The sequence below is a fragment of the Sapajus apella genome, unplaced genomic scaffold (assembly GCF_009761245.1).
Source record: "Sapajus apella isolate SASKATOON/1434 unplaced genomic scaffold, GSC_monkey_1.0 scaffold133, whole genome shotgun sequence".
NCBI classification, from domain to species: domain Eukaryota; kingdom Metazoa; phylum Chordata; class Mammalia; order Primates; family Cebidae; genus Sapajus; species Sapajus apella.
This window is the reverse complement of record NW_022437073.1, coordinates 733,446-743,950: the sequence shown is the minus strand read 5'-3', so window position 1 is coordinate 743,950 and position 10,505 is coordinate 733,446.

The window sequence follows — 10,505 nt, the reverse complement described above, 5'->3', positions numbered from 1 at the left end:
GGACCCCCAAGAGGCCCATTCCCCCAATAAAAGATATTTGGGAGTCAAAACACACACACACACACACACACGAACAGCTTACTGAAGTTTCTGTTACAGTGTCAATTGGGAGTCAACACTCTGAGAGGTTAGGGCACTATCCTATAGGATGTAGGATATTCTTGGAAACAGATTAAATGATATAGGGTACTCTTTCTTCCACTACCGGAATCAAGGGGTGGAAGTGGGAGTGGCTCCTCCACGATTATAGTTAACTACCAACCAGCAAAATTTTGTTTTCCATTCTGCAACTTTGCTGCTGGTTTAGAAGGTTTAGCTCTCAAAGAAGAATGCTTCCATCAGAGGTCACAACAATGGCTCCACTGAATTGGAAGATGAAACTTCCATGCTATTGAAATCACTAACAAAGGAGGGATCATTGTTTTTGCCAGGGCAATTGCTCCCAATTATTAAGGATAAATTGAGTGGCTGCTACAGTAATGGAGATATGGCAGACTGTTTAGAGCCCACGACATTCTGTAAGGTGCTTCTGGATACTATCAAATCCAGTAACAAAAGGCAGGGCAAAACCACAGCAACACATATAAAAACAGACCACTAAGATTTAGACCCTTTGGAAGTGAAGGTCTGGATCACTCCACCAGGAAAGAATTCCGACTGGTTGCGGGGCCAGCTAATGGCAAAGGAAACAAGCTACATAGCAGATATGACTACCCAGGATTGTAATAATGATGTAATTTTCTTCCTTGCTTGTTATGTATATATTGACATATATTTACTTATTTCCCCCTACTTTTCATTGTCCCCCTTTATGTTTTACCCCGACTGTTATCAGTGGTTAACCTTACAATTTTGGCTGTGAGGATATTTAGGTGAGATTACATAAAACAGACATCACGCAGATATGGATATAGTGACTACTGACACTTTGGGCCCTCTTTTTTAGGAAGAGGATAGAAACATAGAAAGAAGATAGTTGTATCTTGCTAAGCAAAAGCAGTAAGATACTATTGTTGTTATTAGAAACACATAAATTGATGCTGAATGACCAAAAGGAGAGATTCTGCTGGCTACTTAACTGTCTGTCAGCTTCAAGCACACCTTTCAAAATTCTGGTTCATGTTTGGGTGTGCAAAGTATAATTTCCAGACTCCCCTGCCACCTGGCTTCCGGTTAGGTTCTGCAAAAGAAAACCCTGGATGGAGCTTTGAAAGAGAGAGAAGAAAAGGAGAAAGGACTTTCCCTGTTCCCAGGTCCTGTCAGGATTGCTTCCATGGCGGTGGCAGCAGCAGCAGCAACAAATTATGGCACTGAGCTTCTTTCAGCACCATCACTGGCCCTGGCAATATCCTTGCTGTGCTCCCTTGACAGCAGCAATACTAGTCCCACTGTGCTCCCTCACCCATTGGGCCATGCCACCTACACCACATGGGCACCTGCCAGGTTGCATTCTGATAACACGACCCTTACCTTTCATTTCCCCAGCCCCAAAGGTGTTACTGCTTCTTGCACTTACTAATCTTTAGTTATCTCAGTGTCCTGTCATTCCCCTTTCAGCCTTCCAACAACTACATAATAATTTCCTGTGTAAGATCCCACCCTTTGCTTACAGTATCAATTGTGGTTTCTGTTTTCCTGATTGAACCATGACTGATTCATGGGCATATAACCAGTGAAACATCAAAATCAGTATTTTGGTCATGACTGACTTTAGGGACCAATGAAACACACAGCAGAAAACTCAAAATAAGCCCCATGAATGATTTGGTAGGACAGATCCATCTATGCCTCAGAAATGGTTGCCCCGGTGGCTCCACTTACTGAACTCCAATTTCTCTAAACTCTTACAGGCCAGTGTGTGTGCTTTGCATGTATTTGGCCACCAATGGCTTTCAGTCACTGAGCTTTACAAGGTGGTCCAGAAGGTTCTAACTTACAAGGGTCTAACTTGTAATTTTTCACTTTACAGTGGTGCAAAAGCAATATGCATTCAGTAGAAACCACACTTCGGATTTTGAATTTTTACCTTTTCCTCTAGCTAGTGCTACATGCTTCAGTATCTCTCATGATGCTGGGCAGCAGGACCAAGCCACAGCTCTGTCAGTTATACAATCACAAGGGCAAACAACCAACATACCATTCTGTTTTTCACTTTTAGCATGGTAATCAATACATTACATGAGGCTATTTAACACTATTATCAAGTAGGTGATTTGCCAAACTGTAAGGTGATCTAAGTGTTCTGAGCATGTTTAAGGTAGGGTAGGCTAAGCTATGATGTTCAGGTTAGGTGTATTAAATGCATTTTTGACTTACAGTATTTTCAACTTATGATACATTTATTGAGACATAACCCCATCTAAGTTGAGGAGCATCTGTATTAAATGAAGGGTAGCACATTACTGCCCAGAGAAGGCACTGGTTAGAGTCAGGATAGGAAAGGAAAAGGTGGTACTACTGCTAAAAAAGAAAACAATCATTTGAAAATCTCCACTAGGTGATGGGATATCTGCCCTGCCCTACCCCATTCACATCTACAGAGACCAAGTCTTTTCCTTTCACCACTGCTCTTAATGTTCATTTTAATCTGACTTTACTTGGAGTTTCTGTTAACTTTTTAGTTAGGAGCCCCTGAATGTTTTTCCCCTCCCCTGCTCTCCTTTAGGAAATGGCCTGTGTGCCCAGAGGAATCACTGAAAAAACACATCAATGTACACCTATCAATCAGTTCCATCTCAGAGCTGCTGAAGCAGCACACACTAAAACCCGGACAAAAACCAAACGTCACACTCATTTTCTACTGTGAAGGAAAAGGCAAACCAAAAGAAACCAACACCCATCACCATCTCCATCACCACCACCATTACAAGAGTCTGATTATTTTAATGATTGCCAAAACAATGTTTTCACAATTATTCTTCCTAAAAAGACACTTTATGTTTTATACTAGCAGTAAAATCCTCTCCTTTCTTCTAGGTTCTAATCAATAAAGAACAGATGCAAGGAGGGCCGGGCATGGTGGCTCATGTCTGTAATCCCAGCGCTTTGGGAGGCCGAGGCAGGCAGATCACTGAGGTCAGGAGTTCAAGACCAGCCTGGCCAACATGGTCAAACTCTGTCTCTACTAAAAATACAAAAATTAGCTGGGAGTGGTGGTGCACAATATAATCCCAGCTACTCAGAAGGCTGAGGCAGGAGAATTGCTTGAAGCCAGGAGGTGGACGTTGCAGTCAGCCAAGATCATGCCACTGCCTGGGTGACAGAGCAAAACTCGGTAAAAAAACATTTTTTTAAATGTCCAGGAATGACTCATGCCTGTAATCCCAGCACTTTTGAGACACTGAGGTGGGTGGATAACCTGAGGTCTGGAGTTCCAGACCAGCCTGACCAACACAGAGAAACCCTGTCTCTACTAAAAATATAATATTAGCCGGGCATGGTGGCCGGCGCCTGTAATCCCAGCTACTCAGGAGACTGAGGCAGAAGAATCGCTTGAAATCGGGTGGCAAGAAGTTGCAGTGAATTGAGATCAAGCCATTGCACTCCAGCCTGGGCAACAAGAGTGAAACTGTATCTCAAAAAAATAAAAATAAAAAATAAATAACAAATGAATAAATACATAAATAAAACAGATACAAGAAACTAATAACTTTGAAAATAGAGGCTCTCTGGTAAAGCTGTATTGGGAAGCAAGAAAGTTAGGACCTGAATCAAAGTAGAGCCACCTACCCTCCCCTTAAATTTAGGCTTAGCCCCAGTCAGTGGAGAAGGAAGATTTTCTAAGCAGATCCTCAGCAAACTTGCCCTGCCACCCACCTAAAGGATCATAGGTCTGTCTAAAAAATACCATTGTACAAGTGTCTTTTCACGAAGGAGCATGTGGAGAAGGTGGGAGGGAGACCCACCCTTCTTACTGTCCTTGCTGCAGGCAGTGCAGCTGTTGCAGGGAGTGGAGGGGGTTGTCTCCTGACGGAAGTCAGACTTTCACCAACCAGATTACTGACTCCTCTCCCTCCTTTGAAGAACAAGTAGGCCAAAAGAGATACTAGAAAAGTTCATTACAATTCTGCTTTCTCCTGTGGAGTGGGGCATAAGCCTCATCAATGTGGAAATGCCTAAACACCAAACATCTACTCCAAATTATTTTCCTGAAAAGATTCCTTCTCAGTAGCTATTACAGAGAGATGATGGTACAGAAGAAGATACAAAATTCAAAACTAGTTCCTTGCAGCACTATTCACAATAGCAAAGACATGGAATCAACCTAAATGGCCCATCAATAGCAGACTGGATAAAGAAATGTGGTATATATATACCTTGGAATACTATGCAGCCATAAAAAAGAATGAATGATGTTCTTTGCAGGACCCGGAGGCCATTATCCTTAGCAAACTAACACAGGAAGAGAAAACCAAATACTGCATGTTCTCAGGTATAAGTGGGAGCTAAATGATGAGAGCACTTGCACACAAAGAGGGGAACAACACACACTAGGGCCTACTTGAAACCTACTTGAAGGTGGAGGTTGGGAGGAGGGAGAGGATCAGAAAAAGTAACTATTGGGTACTACTAGACTTAGTGCCGAGACAATGAAATAATCTGTACAACAAATCGCCATGACACAAGTTTACCTATATAACAAACCTACACATGTACCATTCAACCTAAAATAAATTTAAAAAATAAAAATAAAGTTAAAAAATAATATAAAGACAAAGATCTGTAATAATTTCTAGATCTGCACTGTCAGGTACAGTAGCCACTAGTTACATGTGGCTATTTAAATTAAAATTAAATAAAATTAGAATTCATTCTCTCAGTTACACTAGCCACTTTTCAAGGTTCAAAAGCCACATATGTCTAGTGGGTTCCTTATAGGACAGAGAAGACATAGCGCATTTCCATCACTGCAGAGATTCTACTTAACAGTATTGTGTTAAATGTAGAAAAAGAATATTGAATTAACAACTCTACTTTTCTCATTACAATTGAATACAGTTGTCATCAAATATTATGGTCATAAACCTCCTAAAAAGAATTTAAAAATACTATTATCCTTTAACAGAAGAAAAAATGTATAGGACTCACCCTACCTGATTTAAGACTTACTACAGTAATCAAAATGGTATTATTGAAAGAATAGGCCTATAAAATAATGGGATATAACGAAGAGTGCAAAAGCAGATCCATACAAATATGGCCAATTGATTTTGGCAGAAGTACAGAGGCAATTCAACAGTACTTAACAATTGAGCATTTATATGCAAAAAAATGAAACTCATTCTGTAGTTTACATTTTATATAAAGACTAACTCAAAATGTATTATAACCTAAATAAAATGTAAAACTATAAACCTTTTGGATAAATACATAGGAGGAAAATCTCTGTGTCTTTGGATTAGGCAAAGAATTCTTAGATATGAGACCAAAAGTATAATCCATAAAAGAAAAAAATTGATAAATTGAGTTACAGCATTTCTTAAAATTTGCTCTGTGAAAGACCGTTAAGAGAAGTAAATGACAAATCACAGACAGGGAGAAAATATTTGCAGATCACTTTTTTGGCAAAGGACTTGTATCAGAATATAGAGAAATGTGTAAACACAACAGTAAACAACCCGAGTTTTGAAATGGGAAAATAATTTGAACATTCATTTCACCAAAAGAAAGGAGATTTATGGATAGCAAATAAACAAGTGAAGAGAAGTCTCACATGATTAGATGTTAGGGAATTTCAAGTTAAAAACAATACACATTAAAAAAAATACTATTAAGAAGAAACACACACACACAAATACTATTATCCATATACATTTTTAAGTTGACATAAATTTTTCATCATGTTTCGGTAGCTATACCAAAAGATCTAATTTCCACGTTATGTTTCCATTTTAAAATAAAATTAGGTAGGGCACAGTGGCTCACGCCTGTAATCCCAGCACTCTGAGAGGCCAAGGCAGGTGGCTTGAACACAGGAATCTGAAACCAGCTTGGCCAACATTGTGAAACCCTGTCTCCACAAAAAAATTAAAAAGTTAGCTGGGTATGGTGGCATGCGCCTGTGGTCCCAGCTACTCAGGAGGCTAAGGTGGGAGAATCACCTGAGTCCCAGAGGTTGAAGCTCCAGTGAGCCTTGCACTCATGCCATGCACTCAGTCTCGGCAACAAATCAAAAATCTGTCTCAAAAAAAAAAATAATAATAATAATAATAACACCACTCCCAAATGTATTTACTGGAATGGCTGTTTGATATCTATTATCTCAAATTTAAGAAAACATTCCCAGCCGGGCGTCGTGGCTCACGCCTGTAATCCCAGCACTTTGGGAGGCCGAGGCGGGTGGATCACGAGGTCAAGAGATCGAGACCATCCTGGTCAACATGGTGAAACCCTGTCTCTACTAAAAATACAAAAAATCAGCTGGGCATGGTGGCACGTGCCTGTAATCCCAGATACTCAGGAGGCTGAGGCAGGAGAATTGCCTGAACCCAGGAGGCGGAGGTTGCGGTGAGCAGAGATCGCGCCATTGCACTCCAGCCTGGGTAACAAGAGCAAAACTCCGTCTCAAAAAAAAAAAAAAAGAAAAGAAAAGAAAAGAAAACATTCCCCTTCTCCCACAAAGGTTTTTTTTTCCTTTTTTTTTTTTTTTAAATTTCAGAGTCACCCAGCTAATTTTTTCCCCCACAAAGTTACCTTAGGATATCCTTATGTTGAAAGGTTTGCTTTGTCACATTTCTCTGCCATAAAAATGTGTATTAATTTGCATTGTTTAAAAATTATCAGTGAAGTTTTTTTTTTGTTTTTTGTTCTGTTTTGAGACAGAGTCTTGCTCTGTCACCCAGGATGAAGTGCAGAGGCACAATCTCAGCTCACTGCAAACTCTGCCTCCTGGGTACAAGTGATTCTCCTGCCTCAGCCTCCTGAGTAACCAGGATTGCAGGCTTCAGCCACCACACCAGCTAATTTTTGTATTTTTAGTACAGATGGGGTTTCACCATGTTGGCCAGGCTGGTCTCAAACCCCTGAAGTCAGTGATCCATCTGTTTCAGCTTCCCAAAGTGCTGGCATTACAGGCACAAACCATCCCGCCCGACTTTTTTTTGGAGATGGAGTCTTGCTCTATTGCCCAGGTTGAAGTGCAGTGGTGCTATCTTGGCTCACTGCAACCTCTGTCTCCCGGCTTCAAGCAATTCTCCCTGCCTCAGCCTCCCGAGTAGCTGGGATTACAGGCATGCGCCACCATGCCCAGCTAATTTTTGTATTTTTAGTAGAGACAGGGTTTGACCATGTAGGCCAGACTGGTCTCGAACTCCTGAACTCAGGTGATCCGCCCACCTCAGCCTCCCAAAGTGCTGGTATTACAGGCTTGAACCACCACACCCAGCTGAGGATTCTTAAAAATTAAAAAAATGGGCCGGGCGCGGTGGCTCACGCCTGTAATCCCAGCACTTTGGGAGGCCGAGGCGGGTGGATCACAAGGTCAAGAGATCGAGACCATCCTGGTCAACATGGTGAAACCCCGTCTCTACTAAAAATACAAAAAATTAGCTGGGCATGGTGGTACATGCCTGTAATCCCAGCTACTCAGGAGGCTGAGGCAAGAGAATTGCCTGAACCCAGGAGGCGGAGGTTGCGGTGAGCCGAGATCGCGCCATTGCACTCCAGCCTGGGTAACATGAGTGAAACTCCGTCTCAAAAAAAAAAAAAAAAATTAAAAAAATGTTCTGACAGTTACAATATCACTATGCAACTGAGTATAACAAATACATATTTTGAAATACTCAACACTAAAAATAAAAAATTATTTAAAATATCTTAATGAGATTAATACTTTAAAAAATTAGATTATGTATCATGCATAAATATTGTTAATTGCTGGGATGACACAGAGTTCAATGGAAACACATAGCAAAAAGTTTATCAAGCAAGTGTGGGACTTAAAAAATATGTATTAAGGCCAGGCGCAGTGGTTCACACCTGTAATCCCGGCACTTTGGGAAGCTGAGATGGGCGGATCACGAGGTCAGGAGATTGAGACCATCCTGGCAAACATGGTGAAACTCTGTCTCTACTAAAAATACAAAAAAATTAGCTGGGCATGGTGGCATGTGCTTATAGTCCCAGCTACTCGGGAGGCTGAGGCAGAATTGCTTGAACCTAGGAGGTGGAGGGTGCAGTGAGCCGAGATCATGGCACCACTGCACTCCAGCCCAGCAACAGACTGAGACTCGGTCTCAAAAAAAAAAAAAAAAAAAAGTATTAATAATCGTGTAAACCACACAAGATACATTATAGAAGCCAAAACACACTGCACATGGTAGGGACGAATAGAGAGCAAAAAAGTACTAATTTTTACTAAGCAGTAAAATCCCAAAGTTTAAAAGAAAAAAAATTAAATAAACCAATAGCCTTTTGGCAATTAAAAAAAAAAAAGGTTCTAGTAATCAAAAAATAAAATTTAAAGATGTAATGTTTATCTACTGAAACAATGAATAGATAAACATTCATATCAAAGCTTTCTCCTCCTTTCTTAAAATCATGCAAAATACATAAATAAGATGCAGGTCCATATCTCAGTTTGAGTGGGCTTTTCAGAGACTAATATTTCAAATTGCCCATTTTTGTGGTACCCTGGAGATTTTCTTATAACTCTGGCAAAATGCACTAAGATTGGTAAAAAAATAAACTTCTTTTGTAAAAAGGAAGAGTGGCAATTGTGAAAAAAGAAGTTTAAAAGAACCTTCAAAGCCCTACCTTGACTTTAAGTAACTCAATTTTAGGAGAAAATACACATTTAAGTAACAAAATATGGAAACCAATTCTCTAAAGACTAGTGACATTTGCAAATCTGAAACTCACGGAAAAGCTTTGTAAAACTCAAGTGGTAGGAATACCACTGTTTGAAGGCCACTGGTTTAAAGAATATTCTTAAAGGACTGTTCTACAGAGTATCACATCAACAGAACTACTTGCATTTGGTAGTCTAAAACAAACAAACATACTGAAGTGGAATTTTGGATAAAGAACAGATGTAGGAATAGAAGTTTGTTTATGGGGAAATAGAAATTCAAGTCACTCCTTGCAGTATTCCCACCTTTGTTTTATCTAAGCTGAGACTCAGTAACAGTGACACACCCAAGCTTATTAACCATAAACTCACTGTGTACATGTTGAACTTAAATCTCTCACTCCCTGACACAAAATCTCTGCACTCTAGCCTACCTCTTTAATACAGCTGGCACAACTCATCAGAAGCACAGAAATCATTTCAGTCTGAAGACCCCCAAATTTATCACAATCCCTCAAACAACTAGTATTACTCTAAAAAAGTTTTACTCCAAAATAGAAAGGTATATCGTATCTCAACTGTTATGGAAATGAATAGCTTATAAAACTTACCCACTGTATGAAAGTATGAACAGCAAGCAACACTATCATCATCTTTAAAGCAAATTGAACCCAACTTTCCAAGGTCATAGATATCACGGACAAGGATAAGAATAATGACTATGTACATGGAGCAACTTTTTTCCATTTTACTGTTCTATATGGACTAATTCAGGACGTTCTGAATGTATTACATAGCATCCTCTGGATCTACATCTTGGACTATGTTTTAATTATCACAAGAAAAGGTACAAGTTTTGTTTTTTTTTTTTTTTTGGGACGGAGTTTCGCTCTTGTTACCCAGGCTGGAGTGCAATGGCGCGATCTCGGCTCACCGCAACCTCCGCCTCCCGGGTTCAGGCAATTCTCCTGCCTCAGCCTCCTGAGTAGCTGGGATTACAGGCACGCACCACCACGCGCAGCTAATTTTTTGTATTTTTAGTAGAGACGGGGTTTCACCGTGTTGACCAGGATGGTCTCGATCTCTTGACCTCGTGATCCACCCGCCTCGGCCTCCCAAAGTGCTAGGATTACAGGCTTGAGCCACCGCGCCCGGCCCATGAAAAGGTACAAGTTTTAATGAACTCTGCACTACATTGTAGTACAACTGAGCTGACATACCAAACTGGTTTTCTTTTGAGTCATAAACTCAACTGCTACCAGGAAAAGGACAACATCTAAATGTGGCAGCATGTTGGGTGTAAGATAACAGAGCATGATAAAAGCACATCATTTGAAAAACACTCAGTTATTTGTTAATACCACAAGCCAAACAAATATATATCTGGGGATGAATTTGCAAAACCTACTAGCGTTAAAATTTTACTTCTCTCAATTGTTTGGCTTCCAAAACATATTTAACAGATTCAAATTCAATAAATATTTACAAAGAATCTGCTAGGTAGAAGATATATATTATTAGAATGAGACAATGCCTACTAAGTGTTATTGCTGCCAGGATAGTGGCTCATGCCTGTAATCCCAGCACTTTGGGAGGCCAAGACGGGCGTATCATGAGGTCAGGAGTTCAAGACCAGCCTGACCATAATGGTGAAACCCCGTCTCTACTAAAAATACAAAAATTAGCTGGGCGTGGTGGCATGTGTCTGTAATCCCAG